We start from the raw sequence: 15931 nt of genomic DNA on the forward strand, positions 1-15931 counted from the left end.
CCCTGCAGTGCATTTGTTCTAGACCTGGGCAGGTAAGTGTTGCTGCCTTTTTGCTTGTTGTTATATATGAAATTTTGAAGACCTGAGTCTTCTTCTTCAATGGCTTTGCTATTTAGTTTAGTGTAGGGACCCGTAAGCGTGAGGAACTTTGGCGCAGTTTACGGGCTCAAGTATTTTGGCCAAAATATCAGCTAATACCTCACTAATTGGTAAAAAAAAAATTTTTTGCACTACATGATTCGGGGTGCAGCCGAGCCCAGACACATTTGGTCTCGTATGAGGGGTGTTCACACTGGGATGCAATGAGAGGGTGCTGGCCAGCCCGCCTAATCGAATAGTAGGGGCGTTACTAATAGGCTGTGAACCAGACACCATGCATTCCCTTTGTGTGAACGGAACCCTATGCAGACCCTCATTGTGCAATCGTATACTGGGCAGTCACCCCCTCCAGGAATGGGTATGTGGAGAGTGGCTGTTAATCTGGTATTTTGCACCTGTGTTGCTGACATCTTGCTATATGGGCTGGCTGCACCCTGCAGTGCATTTGTTCTAGACCTGGGCAGGTAAGTGTTGCTGCCTTTTTGCTTGAAATTTTGAAGACCTGAGTCTTCTTCTTCAATGGCTTTGCTATTTAGTTTAGTGTAGGGACCCGTAAGCGTGAGGAACTTTGGCGCAGTTTACGGGCTCAAGTATTTTGGCCAAAATATCAGCTAATACCTCACTAATTGGTAAAAAAAAAAATTTTTTGCACTACATGATTCGGGGTGCAGCCGAGCCCAGACACATTTGGTCTCGTATGAGGGGTGTTCACACTGGGATGCAATGAGAGGGTGCTGGCCAGCCCGCCTAATCGAATAGTAGGGGCGTTACTAATAGGCTGTGAACCAGACACCATGCATTCCCTTTGTGTGAACGGAACCCTATGCAGACCCTCATTGTGCAATCGTATACTGGGCAGTCACCCCCTCCAGGAATGGGTATGTGGAGAGTGGCTGTTAATCTGGTATTTTGCACCTGTGTTGCTGACATCTTGCTATATGGGCTGGCTGCACCCTGCAGTGCATTTGTTCTAGACCTGGGCAGGTAAGTGTTGCTGCCTTTTTGCTTGTTGTTATATATGAAATTTTGAAGACCTGAGTCTTCTTCTTCAATGGCTTTGCTATTTAGTTTAGTGTAGGGACCCGTAAGCGTGAGGAACTTTGGCGCAGTTTACGGGCTCAAGTATTTTGGCCAAAATATCAGCTAATACCTCACTAATTGGTTAAAAAAAAAAATTTTTTGCACTACATGATTCGGGGTGCAGCCGAGCCCAGACACATTTGGTCTCGTATGAGGGGTGTTCACACTGGGATGCAATGAGAGGGTGCTGGCCAGCCCGCCTAATCGAATAGTAGGGGCGTTACTAATAGGCTGTGAACCAGACACCATGCATTCCCTTTGTGTGAACGGAACCCTATGCAGACCCTCATTGTGCAATCGTATACTGGGCAGTCACCCCCTCCAGGAATGGGTATGTGGAGAGTGGCTGTTAATCTGGTATTTTGCACCTGTGTTGCTGACATCTTGCTATATGGGCTGGCTGCACCCTGCAGTGCATTTGTTCTAGACCTGGGCAGGTAAGTGTTGCTGCCTTTTTGCTTGTTGTTATATATGAAATTTTGAAGACCTGAGTCTTCTTCTTCAATGGCTTTGCTATTTAGTTTAGTGTAGGGACCCGTAAGCGTGAGGAACTTTGGCGCAGTTTACGGGCTCAAGTATTTTGGCCAAAATATCAGCTAATACCTCACTAATTGGTAAAAAAAAAATTTTTTGCACTACATGATTCGGGGTGCAGCCGAGCCCAGACACATTTGGTCTCGTATGAGGGGTGTTCACACTGGGATGCAATGAGAGGGTGCTGGCCAGCCCGCCTAATCGAATAGTAGGGGCGTTACTAATAGGCTGTGAACCAGACACCATGCATTCCCTTTGTGTGAACGGAACCCTATGCAGACCCTCATTGTGCAATCGTATACTGGGCAGTCACCCCCTCCAGGAATGGGTATGTGGAGAGTGGCTGTTAATCTGGTATTTTGCACCTGTGTTGCTGACATCTTGCTATATGGGCTGGCTGCACCCTGCAGTGCATTTGTTCTAGACCTGGGCAGGTAAGTGTTGCTGCCTTTTTGCTTGTTGTTATATATGAAATTTTGAAGACCTGAGTCTTCTTCTTCAATGGCTTTGCTATTTAGTTTAGTGTAGGGACCCGTAAGCGTGAGGAACTTTGGCGCAGTTTACGGGCTCAAGTATTTTGGCCAAAATATCAGCTAATACCTCACTAATTGGTAAAAAAAAAAAATTTTTTGCACTACATGATTCGGGGTGCAGCTGAGCCCAGACACATTTGGTCTCGTATGAGGGGTGTTCACACTGGGATGCAATGAGAGGGTGCTGGCCAGCCCGCCTAATCGAATAGTAGGGGCGTTACTAATAGGCTGTGAACCAGACACCATGCATTCCCTTTGTGTGAACGGAACCCTATGCAGACCCTCATTGTGCAATCGTATACTGGGCAGTCACCCCCTCCAGGAATGGGTATGTGGAGAGTGGCTGTTAATCTGGTATTTTGCACCTGTGTTGCTGACATCTTGCTATATGGGCTGGCTGCACCCTGCAGTGCATTTGTTCTAGACCTGGGCAGGTAAGTGTTGCTGCCTTTTTGCTTGTTGTTATATATGAAATTTTGAAGACCTGAGTCTTCTTCTTCAATGGCTTTGCTATTTAGTTCACTCCTCCAACCAGCAGCTACTCCAAGGATACAACTCGAAGAACCCCATTTTCTGTCCGCATCCTGATATAGGGATTAATGGTTAAGGCCTGCCGTTCCATTGGGGTCTACTAGATGGAGTGGCTATCACAATGTCAATTTGAGGTAACAGTGGTAACCTTTCTGGGCAGATGGCCTCAGACAGACTTCACAATGGGCTTAGGGGGTCTTGTGTGGTCTAAATTCACATTGGGAAATGCTTAAAGGGGTAATGTGTACTAATTGTGCTTGAAATTACATATTTCTCAGCTGTGTCTTATTTGTATGGGTGGGGAGAGCACAAGGTCTTAAAGGTCTGAGGCACTACTTTTCCAACTCTTTGGAATCTTCCCAATGTCCCTTTCAAAAGTTGACAAGTAAAGGTTTCAGCACAGGTTTCCGGTGAGGCAGAGTTTAAGGGAGTTGAGATCTTTGGATGTGACAAATGTGTCTTACCATGGCTAAAGGTTAGAGCATTCTTCTTGATCAAATCCAACATTACCACATTTTGTGAAAGAACGATTTTTTTTTTGCACAGGTTTTCTTTATCGTATCAGACTACTTCTTGTTTGATTCAATCCGCAAATAATTATTTTTTATATTATCCAACTTTGGAGAATCTTTTCTGCTATAGCTTGGCTGGTTAGAATTATTTCTGCTAAATTCCTTTCTCCTAGAATTATTTTGTGCATTGTTCCTTCTTTTTCCACTTTCGATGGTTCTCCTAGAACCAATGCTTTAGCTGTTAACGCAAAAAAAAAACAACGATTTTTGTGATCGTCCAAATTATATTCGCTACAGTCAGTACAAAATGAATCAGCAATTCAATAACCTCCAAATATAATCTTCAAAATGTCGAAAATAGCTTTCAGAATGCCATGATAAAGTCCAGCAATAAATGTGTCACATGGCTGCTATTTAATTCTTGCACTTGACAATGTGAACTATTTTATATTATGATTTCTATAATTTTTCCTGGCCATTGTAGTTTCTCTGTAGTTGAGAAACTTTTGAATATAGTTATACCTGGAAAGCATAAATAATTATTAACATCAGGAATATACAGAATAATCATAAAGACTCCAGAGTAGGACCCCCCACCACCACCTGAGAGCTCCGACATATCAGACTACGTTGTTATCCATTTTAAAGGGGTATTCCCAGAAATAAAAGTTATCCCCAAGAAAACTAGCTACTAAGGGTCCAAAGATCCTGAAAACAGAGCCCCAAATCTTGCACAAAGTGGAGGAAACGTAGATACTATTTGCGTGGATTCACAGTTTGCAGTCAAGTATTGTTTTTTTCTGTCACTGGAACAAAACCTGTCATTTTGGTGAAAATGCGCTCATCACAGTGACATATACACTTACCCTTCTTCATTAGTGCTTGCAAATGGTTGTCTAGTTTGTAAAAATTATAATCAAGTACTTCATTACTTATTCTGAATTAATTGAGAGGGGGCAATTTCTGGACCAACATAGCTTAGAATACCCAACACTTCTGTATATGACATGTGTAGCCTAATGACACCATGTAAAACCCTAAAGGGTTGTGTAAAACTAGAAAAGCATGACTTTTTTTTTTTTCCCCAAAACAGCACTATATCTGCCCTTGCATGGTGTGTTGTCCCACCCATTTCATATTACTTAAGTAGAGCAGCCATCCCACCCACGGCACATTGACAAATGTGTTGCTGGTTTTAGGTGAAAGCAGCCATGTTTTTCTAATCCTGTACAAGTCCTTCATTTCACCTTGTTTATTTTGCATTGCTTATATAGCGCCATCATATTCCACAGCACTTTACAGACATGATCATCACTGTCCCCATTGGGGCTCACAATCTAGATTCCCTATCAGTATGTCTTGGGAGTGTGGGAGGAAACCGGAGTACCCGGAAGGAAACCCATCCAAACACGGGGAGAACATACAAACTCCTTGGGGATGGTGTCCTTGGTGGGATTTGAACCCAGAACTCTAGTGCTACCCACTGAGCCACCTTCACCTGCAGTGGCACCCCAGGGTAAAGGCCCTTATACACAATAGACTAAAGATGCCTGAATCCAGTTATTGACGGGTTCGGCCGACAGTCTAAGGGTCCCGTTACACATAGCGACGCTCCAGCGACCCCGACAACGATACAACCTGGTATGGATCGCTGGTACGTCGCTACATGGTCGCTAGTGAGCTGTCAAACAGGCAAATCTATTCAACGACGCAGCAACGATACGGCGATCCATATAATGACCTCGGCTGTCGTTGGTACCTTGTCACACAGCAGCTATTCTGACGACTCCCGCCTGCGTCCCTGAGTTCTGCGTCGCCAACGAGGACAATCAAAAAATGGCCCAGGACATTCGAGAACGATCAGCGATATCGCAGCGGGGGGCCGGTCGCCGCTATGTGTCACACGTAGCGAGATCGCTCTTGCGTCACAAAATCTGTGACTTTTCAGCGATCTCGCTATGTGTATGGGGCCTCTTCACTCCCCTGACAGACGATGTAGGGAGAGAGAATGATGGGCACATTGGAATCCCAAAGGCCAATGCTTTTGTTCTCTGGGACGCTGACAGACGTGTCTGATTAAATTACAGCTCGTCATTGACTGTCCCAGCAGGAACAAACTCTTTCATTAGCCAATACTATTTTCCACTCAACCATTAATACCTTTGACCAGCCAAAGAAGACCAATAACTGGAATGGGACTGCTCATTTTTTGGAAAAAATTTGCATAAACCCCCGGCCTTTTTCTACACCGGGAAGACCCAAATTTGGCAGGACTGTTTTAGAGAAATTGTTGGGACAATTCTAGAAAACTTAGGACCAAGGGCAGCTATGCAATGCACGGATATCTGTACTTGAAAAACTTTCAGTTGGGTTTTAAGGGTTTTGTCTAAATAAAAAAAAATACAACACACTTGGCGACAGTACATTTCTATAAAGTCGCTGTGTTGTTCTTAAGAGGTTAAAAAAAATTTCTGTATATATAAATATGGACAAAATGACGGCTTCAGAGGAAATGTACAGAATCCAACAGAAAAATATGAAATACTAAAAAATATCATCCCCTTCACTCTGCATGCGGTTGGGCCTGTGGTGAGCAATGCAATACAATGAATTTTCATATGCCATTATTTTACAGTGCTACAAATTTTTGTAAAAAATTATATGTATCCCCGTGAATGTATTTTTTTATTCCAGAAATAGGGCTTTCTTTAGTGACATATTATAGGTATAATATACTTTTTTCCCCAAGCTATTATAAAAATGCAAAATGTGGAATCATTACAGCTTTCTTTAATTTCATGTGTAGTAATGTTTAGATAGTGTTTTCTTTTGTATGTCTCTAGATTATTTCTGATCACACAGATGCCAAATACGATTTTGTCTGGTTTTTTTTTTTAAAGATTTGTATAAAACCTAAAAATACATTGATGTATTTTACAATTAAAAAGTAAATTATATTTTCAAAAAATGATATGTGGCCTGACGTTTCTTTTCTCAAAGCCTCTGTATGGCATATCGTACTCCACTTTCCTATTCTACACAAAAAATTAAGGTATTTTGACTTGTACCAGCCTCATAGAGGTCTGAAGGACATGAGGTCAGAAGGTATCAAAAGAAGAGAGACATGATGCGCACAAATGTCTAGAAGAATAGTATTCACACTATTACTGCTGACACATTTAAGCATTTTTGTCACATTTTCTTTCCAAAAAATGTATTCATGACACAAAAGGGTGAGATTCGTGACCACTAGGCCTCATTTATGAAAACTGTCACAGACCTGCTGCCTTTGTTGCCCATAGCAACCAATCAGAACTCAGCTTTTATTTATGAAACTGCTCTTGAAAAAAGAAAGCTGCGCTGTGATTGGTTGCTGCGGGCAACAATGAAAGATTTTTCTATTAGGCTACATTTAAGGAATTTTTGGCACAACTTGTTTAGTATATAGATAACACATTATGACGTGGGATCCATCAGGATTTATTAAATATTTCCAAGATGGAATCAGAATACATAAAATGTAAATGTCAAATATAAGGGAAAAAAATGTAAGACCCTTTGACTTAAGAGACCACTGGCAGCAATGTACAGCAAATAGATCTACAGCTTTCTACTAAAGCGTCTATTTTTAGCCTTCATCATTTCCAATATGTCTGCTGCAGTCAGTGAATGGAAACATTCCAGGTTGCATCCATTGGCTCAAGGGAGAGTAAAGCCCTTTAAACCCCCCTCCCAAAACAAAACTGCAGTAACAGGTTTCCACGGGGCACCATTTCTGAGCACCTCGGGAAACTTAAGATATCTTTAGTTTCCATTTTTATTCTCCATTAGTAGCATTCTCCAATACATGATCGAGATGTCTGCTCGGTCACGGCTGTAAGTTTTGCATTTGATGCTATAGCAGCCAATAGGGCCACACCAACGATAACTAATATTATACGGCATATCAGAAATATTACATGCAGGATGGCAATGCACACGTCAACTGCAATGTAAACCAGGCCAGGGGTAAAGAAAAAAACATCCCAAATCCAGACTAAGAAAGCGAAGCAGCATATGATGAGAAGCCAAAATATGTTACATGCTGACAGCACAAAGCTCAGGAGCGACTCTGCGATATCATACAAGACCCTGGCGACATGGGCCAGCAAGAAAAATATGTCACTGCACGCGATCAGGAGGCCGACTATGGAAAGCGCCATCCGGTGAAGGCTCTGCCCGAGCTGCAGGCACATGGATCTAAAAGAACCAGGTTCTTTGGAGAATATCGTCCCGCTGAAGTCATCCTTTTCACTTAGACTGAGCTTTGAAAATGGAGAACGGGGTAACGAGTCGGCAAAGAATAGAGGTTTTCTGAATTTCGCCATGTACAGTTCTGGGAATAAGAAAAAAAAGTTAATAGTATATAAGAAAAAAAGGAACATTGTAACCATAGTAGTAAGTGCAAGAAATGTAGGATAATGATGTGTAATTGTTTGCTTTGTAGATTATTAATAAATATTGTCACTCATATGCCCTAACACATGGAGCCAAGAACACATGGGCACCAAGCACTATCCCGCACAGCAATGAAGAGAATGGGGTCTCTCTGCAGACACAAGAACATGACATTACGAGGAAAGGGGCCAGTGTGAACTTCACAGAGTCACATGCACTAGTACGGTATTATAAATGCACATGGTAGGTGCTTCTGATATATGTGCTGGATACAGAAGCCCCAAACTATACCTCTGCTAGGGGAATGACGGCTATTTGTCAATGCATGTAATAGCATAGCTTCCAAATGGGCTGATAAGACAGCCACCTGTAGGTATAGCATGCATCAGGATCACTGGGATCACCATATTACTAGATGGAATGTGAGAATAAACAAAAATAGGAAGCGCACATAGGGTGTATCGTCTATTAGGAAACCGCAATGAAATCCCCAATCAGTTAGACTCACCTGCTATAGTTGTGAGAGTCACAACAAACTGGGAATCACTCCTAGAGATCCGGTCGATGTAATGTGAGGAACAGTAGTGGCACGATATTCACCTCTGCAATTATAGCACATGGTACAAATACAATATATTGTGGATTTTACACAATTGTACAGTGTACATACCTTATATTGTATAGTGTACATACCCTATATTATACAGCATACATATACCCTATATTATACAGTGTACATACAGTGGGTACGGAAAGTATACAGACCCCTTTCAATTTTTCACTCTGTGTCATTGCAGCCATTTCATAAATTCAAAAAAGTTCATTTTTTTCATCATTAATGTACACTCTGCACCCCATATTGACTAAAAAAAAAACAAAAGAAATGTAGAAATTTTTGCAAATTTATTAAAAAAGTAAAACTAAAATATCACATGGTCATAAGTATTCAGACCCTTTTTTCAATATTGAGTAGAAGCACCCTTTTGAGCTAGTACAGCCATGAGTCTTCTTGGGAATGATGCAACAAGTTTTTCACTCCTGGATTTGGGGATCTTCACCATTCTTCCTTACAGATCCTCTCCAGTTCCATCAGGTTGAATGGTGAACATTAGTGGACACTGGACAGCCATTTTCAGGTGTCTCCAAGGATGCTCAATTGCGTTTTAGGTCAGGGCTCTGAATGGTCACAGAGTTGGTCTGAAGCCACTCCTTTGTTATTTTAGCTGTGTGCTTAGGGTCATTGTCTTGTTGGAAGGTGAACCTTCGGCCAAGTCTGAGGTCCAGAACACTCTGGAAAAGGTTTTCATCCAGGATATCTCTGTACTTGGCCCCATTCATGTTTCCTTCAATTGCAACCAGTCATCCTGTCCCTGCAGCTGAAAAACACCCCCATAGCATGATGCTGCCACCACGTTTCACTGTTGAGATTGTATTGTGCAGTGCCTGGTTTTCTCCACACATACCGTTTAGAATTATAACCAAAAAGTTCTATCTTCGTCCCATCAGACCAGAGAATCTTATTTCTCATAGTCTGGGAGTCCTTCATGTGTTTTTTTGTAAACACTATGTGGGTTTTCATGTCTTGCACTGAAGAGAGGCTTCCGTCGGGCCACTCTGCCATAAAGGCCCGACTGGTGGAGGGCTGCAGCGATAGTTGACTTTGTAGAACTTTCTCCCATCTCCCTACAGCATCTGTGGAGCTCAGCCACAGTGATCTTGGGGTTCTTCTTTACCTCTCTCACCAAGGCTCTTCTCCCACGATTGCTCAGTTTGGCTGGACAGCCAGGACTAGGAAGACTTCTGGTGGTCCCAACCTTCTTCCATTTAAGGATTATGGAGGCCACTATGATCTTAGGAACCCTGAGTACTGCAGAAATTCTTTTCCAACCTTGGCCAGATCAGTGCCTTGCCACAATTCTGTCTCTGAGCTTCTTGGCCAGTTCCTTTGACCTCATGATTCTCCTTTGGTCTGACATGCACTGTGAGCTCTTATATAGACAGGTGTGTGCCTTTACAAATCAAGTCCTATTTGTTTAATCACAGCTGGACTCCAATAAAGGAGCAAAACCATCTCAAGGAGGAACACAAGGAAATGGACAGCAAGTGACTTAAATATGAGTGTCTGAGCAAAGGGTTTGCATACCTTATGACCATGTAATATTTCAGTTTTTCTTTTTTAATAAATTAGCTTGGCCTGTGCAAAATTTTCGCACATTGGTCATCGGGGGCGCAGGCAATTTCAGAAAAAACAAACTGGTCAAATGTAAATGTATTTCATGAGATGATGAACACAGACAGGTATTTATATATGTAGATTGGTAATACAATAAATTGGTTTGATAAGTAGAGGTCAAAAAATGTCTTCCAGTTGAGGTGCCACCTGCAGGTCATTGTGTCTTTCTGCAGGTTTATGAAAATGAATGTTTAAACTGTATTTAGTGATAAAATCGTTAATGTGTCGTTTGTTTGGCTCTTTTCTTACTGAAGGGAGTTAGATTACCATTCAAATGGTTTATCATTTGTGTGTGTGGGGCGAAGTAATCAGCGAAAAAGCAGTGCATGTTTAAAAATGTGTTTGCATATGTGACTCACCATTTGTGTGTGTGGGGCGAAGTAATCACTGGAAAAGCAGTGCATGTACACAAATGTGTTTGCATATGTGACTCACCTGCAGTGAAGTGTGCAATCCTCCAATGTGCCTGAAATAGGCTGGGCAAGCAATTGAGCAAGCTGGAAAGACCCCAAGGCAAATGTTTGGATTTGTTTGTGATGTCTGTAAGCAGCTTTGTGGTAGTGTGCTGCCACCTGCAGGTAATTTTACCTTTCAAATTATGTATCATTTGTTTGTGTGGGTTGACTATGAACGGAGCAAGCATGCAATTCAGTAGGCAGTGCATATTTACAAATGTGTTTACATACGTGACTCACCTGCAGTGAAGTGTGCAAATACTCCAATTTGGCTAAAATAGGCTTGGCAAACAGTTCCGCAAGCTGGAAAGCCCCCAAGGCAAATGTTTGGATTTGTTTGTGATGTCTGTAAGCAGCTTTGTGGTAGTGTGCTTTGTGGTACTGTAGTGTCACCTTCAGGTCATTTTTCCTTAACGCAGGTTTAGTAAAATTAATGTTTAAACTGCATTTTGTGATCAATTTGAAGATGTGTGGTTTGTTTGGCTATTTTCTTGCTGAAGGGGGCAAGTTTACCTTTCAAATGGTGTATCATTTGTGTGAGGGTGTAGTATGAACGGAGATACAAAGTAATCAAAGAAAAACAGTGTTTAGAAATAGAATAGATTTACAAAAATTTCTACATTTCTGTTTTTTTATATTCAATATGGGGTGCAGAGTGTACATTAATGAGAAAAAAATGAACTTTTTTGAATTTACCAAATGGCTGCAATGAAACAAAGTGAAAAATTTAAAGCAGTCTGAATACTTTCCGTACACAGTGTACATACTCTATATTGTATAGTGCACATTCCCTATATTGTATAGTATATATACCTTATATTGTATAAGGTACATACCTTATTATATAGTGTACATACCCTATATTATACAGTGTGCATACCCTATATTGTATAGTATACATACCCTATAGAAAATAGGCAATTATCCACAAGCTATAATGATACAGAAAGAGCTCCCTCTTCAGTTCTATATAGTAAGTGCAGCAGAATGCAGAAGTGCTGGATGGTCCAATGATTGCAGAAGCTGTAAAAATAAAGTAAAATCTTCATAATTGCAATTAACGATAAAATAAAAGGCAAATTGATTCTGTAAAAATTAAGCCACTGCTAATGACATGAATGTTATAAATGTACAGGTCTTGATGTGTCCCGTCCCTTCCTAGTAACATGTACGAGCCGGCTCATTGGTATTGATGCAGACATGACATGTCAGGTATGAGGAAGGTTCAGGACACTCTACACCTGTAACACGGGGCTGACTGCTTCCATCTACCGTGCACTTGAATGGCAAAATCTAATCCACAAAAACAGGCAAACAGGCCATGCACTGATGCTTTCTCGGATCACTTAAAAAATGGCTGTGTGCATAACCCCTGATTTGTCTGGGTCCGTGTTATGTTCATTCTTAAGTCGGACAGAACATTGATGGCAAATAAAGTCTAACTGCCAGAAAACTATACATAGACAATGGTATTAGGACACGTACACGTTTCACCTACAGGATCTTTTATGCCATCCCATTCTAAATCCATAGACATTAATATAAAGTTACAGCTATAACGGCTCCCGCTTCTCTGGGAAGACTTTCTGCAAGATCATCGAGTTGTCTGAGGGATTTTTGCCCCTTCATCCAGAAGATCATTTGTGAGGTCAGACCCTGATATTGTGGAGAGGCCGGGCTCACAATCTCTGTACTAGTTCATCCCAAAGATGTTGGATGGGGCTGAGGTCCGGGCTCTGTGCGGGGGTCATGTTCTTCCACCAAACTCCCCCAACCATGTCTTTATCGGCCCTTGTACACTTGGCACAGTCATGGGGAGCAGAAAAGGGTCTTCCCCAAACTGTTCCCACAAAATATTAAAGCTACAATTTTCCACAATATCTTGTGCTGAAGGATTAAGATTTTCCTTCATAGGAATCAAGAGGTCAAGGCCGATCTCTGAAAAATGAGCCCTGTGCATTGTTCGTCCTCCACCAAACTGCAGTCAGGCAGTTAATGCTCTCTTGGAGTCACCAAACCCAAACTCATCTATCAGATGCCAGATAGAGAAGTGTGATCCATCACTGAACAGGACACATTTCCTCCAGAGTCCAGTGGTGGCGGCTTTACACCACTCCATCTGACGCTCAGCATTGTGCTTGGTGATGTAAGGCAGTATGCAGCTGCTCGGCTGTGAAGTTGCTGATGGGAGTGCAGTGTTTGAGCTGTTAATATCAGAGGAGGTCTAGACTGTGCAGTTATGGGGTCAGCAGAGAATTGGTGACTTTTCTACCATCTGCTCCTCAGCTCTCGGCCCCCTTCTTTGTAATGTTAAGGGGTCTCCACTTTGTGGCTGAGTTGCTGCGGTTCTTTCAACTTCTCAATAATATCAATCATAGGTGATGGGGGAAGATTTAGGAGGGAAGAAATGCCATGAACAGACTTGTTACCGCGGTGGCTCCTATTACAGGACCGTGCTGGTATCCGGGAGCTCCGCACCACCAGCCGTTCTTACATAAATGGTTAGACGAACCAGATTTTTTACACCAGTGGCAATGAGACTGATTGATGAACCTGAATTAAGAGGTATGTGCCAATACTTTTGACCATATATTATGTAAACATTGTGGTGGTCACAGCGTGAGCTGCAGTTTATACCTGGTCGCTCCTTTATCTTCCTGCTGGTGCTGCAGATCCCTGTGACCATGCTGTTCAGGTAGGTGCACAGAGATTTCTGAAGAATTTTTGGAGCAGAAACTCTTCAAGTCACCCTCAAAAGTTTCTGTTTCCTTTCCAAAAACTCAGCAAAAAGACTTTGTGAACACATACGCCAAGAATTAGCAGCTACTGTGAAGACTCTAGAGCACGGCTACACTAGTTACCACGGTCAATAATGACTCCAGCATTTAGGCGTAAGTGCGAGATGTAACAAAGGCCCTATTGTTGAGCAAGAGTAATAAATACTAAACAAAAAAATGATAGAAAGTATCCCCATATTCAAACAGATCAGAAGAGAAAATAATGTCAATTATGCTGCACAATGGAGTAAAGATAAAAAGCAAAAATTAGTAGAAGAAACACTCCCCTACCTAATAGAAAAATCTTAATAAACTGCATAAAAGAGTAGTAGCAGTGAAAAAAATACAATTATGCAAAGTAAATTTTTCTTACCCAGAATTAATTACGGTAGTGGCAAGTTCTCACAGTTGGCCGCGTTCACACTACGGACACAACGCAGCACCGCCAGCAGTACAGACCGACGTATCCTGGAAGAGACCTGAAAAAAACTGAAAGCAAATAAATAGTGTTTCCATCCTCAGGACTTGTCAGTCCGGTCCGTCTTGTCATTTACTTTCTATTTTCTTCCTGCAGACTTTGCAGTCATGAAATGAATCTGAAACGGTCTATACATTTATATGCCACAGGCTATCTGGGAGGAGAAAAGAAAATCTGATTATTTTTTGCCCACGGAGCTGAAGTTTTTATTGATACCATTTTGGTGCAGATACGATGTTTTTATCGCCCGTTTTTGCATTTTAAGGCTATGTGCCCACGTAGCGTTTTTTAAACGCTAAGGAAACGGGCTCTCCTTCCCAGAAAACGCAGTTTATTCCTGCGCATTTTTGCCTCGATTTTTGCGCAAGAAAAGCGCGTTTTTGATGCGTTTTTTCCGCGCGGCTTTTGGACTATAGGAAATAGCCAAAAATGCGGACCTAAGCGGAAATTAATGAACATGCTGCGTTTTTTTCCGCTAAGCGTTTCCTTAGCAGTAAAAAACGCATCCATTGGCACAAAAAGGTCAAAATGCATTAAAATGAATGGGATGCTTCTTTTAAGCGGTTTGACTCCGAAAAACGCATCAAAAACGCTTAAAAAAGCCGCTACGTGGGCACACAGCCTAATACAACGTTGTGGCAACCAAAAAAACTCAATTCTGGCATTTTAATTTTTTTTCGCATTACGCAGTTTTTCCGATCGGATTCCTTTAATATATTGATAGATCGGGCGACTCTGAACGTGGCAATACCAAACGTGTATTTTTATTTTAATTTTATAGTTTTAATTTGAATGGGGCGAAGTGAGATGATTTGAACTTTTACATTTTTTTTTTTATAATTTTGAAAACTTTTTTCACCTTTTCATTACCTCAATAGTCTCCATGAGAGTCCAGAAGCTGCCATTCGATTGTTTGTGCTACACAGAGCAGGGCAGCAGCCCAGCTCTATGTAGTTGAAATGCTCACTTGCTATCAGCGCCGACCACTGGACGGCGCTCATAGCAATCTGGCAATGACAAGCACAGAGGTCTGTTGCAGACCCCAGGTGGTCATGCCAACCCATCGGCGACCTACGATCATTTAACACTGGCGCCGATGGGTGTGGTTTTCGACGCACTTCCGACGCGTGCATGTTAAATGCTCCTGTCAGATATTGGCAGCGACATTTAACATGTTAACAGCCACAGGTGGATCGTGATTCCACCCGTGGCTGTTAGGGGCACATGACACCTGATGAGGGGGAGGCACCCAATGAAGGACATTGAACGTCATTGTGTTAAGGGGTAAAAACTTTTGCGTTACAAAAACTTTTTAGGGGACTGTATAACTCTTCCATAATGCTCTGCTATACTCAATACGCTAGAGAATTATTACCTGTCGGTAACTAACCATGAGGCTGAGCCAACTGGCCTCAAAGAAGGAGTTTAAAGCGTTTATCCACATTGGACAATCCCTACTTGTCAGAAAGGTTTCTTGACTACAATCTGACCACAGACTTTTGTACGGAAACCTTCAGGGCATATAGTTTTTTAATTTAAATAGTTTTTCCCAGCTTCAGAAATGGGTATTGTTGGATAGAGCTTGTAAATACAAGAAATTTTGCAATTTACTGCTTATTAAAATGTTTAGCCGTTCTTGAGATATTACCAGTTTTGTTTACAACTCATTGCCTTGGAGACCGACCACTGCTGCTAAACAGCAGAACACGAAGCGCTGTAAATAAAAGCGTAAATATCTCAAGAACCGTTGCAAATTTTAATAAGCAGTAAATTGCAAAATTGATTGTATTTACAGACTATCAGACAATGGCAAATTATGAAGATGGGAATAACCCTTTAAATGCATGCAAAATAATTTTTCCAATTGGGTTTCATTAAAAATGTTAGCACCAGATCTTTGTCTCTCTACACATTGCTGGCTGCAGAATAAGGTAATAGACTGTGAAATGCTTTTTACATCCCTATTCCAGTGAAGTTCAGCATTCCAGCCGTGTGTACACATTGACGTGAAGTCATACAATGACCCTTTGAAAACATGTTATATTAGATAACAGAATCAGCAGTGTTGGTGGTGTTGTTGTTACTTTCGGCGTTGGTCCCATAACTCCAAGCATTCTGCAAAGAAGTAACCAGATCTTTTCTACTAGGTGGGCCATTTACATGGATACACCTAAATAAAATGGGAATGGTTGGTGATGTCAGCTTCCTGTTTGTGGCACATTAGTGTATGGGAGGGGGAAAACTTTTCAAGATGGTGGTTGA

The 15931-nt window shown here is 41.7% G+C and overlaps 1 long non-coding RNA gene across 1 annotated transcript; it reads right to left on the minus strand.

Annotated features, from left to right (window-relative positions):
• Positions 1-4515: 4515 nt before the first annotated feature.
• LOC141052114 (uncharacterized) lies at positions 4516-15859 on the minus strand. Its single transcript, XR_012220748.1, has 4 exons — positions 13565-15859; positions 11318-11437; positions 8235-8328; positions 4516-7664 (listed from the first exon to the last, which is right to left on the minus strand). It is a non-coding gene; the product is annotated as an uncharacterized lncRNA (long non-coding RNA).
• Between the last annotated feature and the right edge of the window lie 72 nt (positions 15860-15931).

This window comes from Dendrobates tinctorius, unplaced genomic scaffold (genome assembly GCF_039654945.1).
Source record: "Dendrobates tinctorius isolate UK_male_01 unplaced genomic scaffold, ASM3965494v1 ptg000158l, whole genome shotgun sequence".
Classification (NCBI taxonomy): Eukaryota; Metazoa; Chordata; class Amphibia; order Anura; family Dendrobatidae; genus Dendrobates; species Dendrobates tinctorius.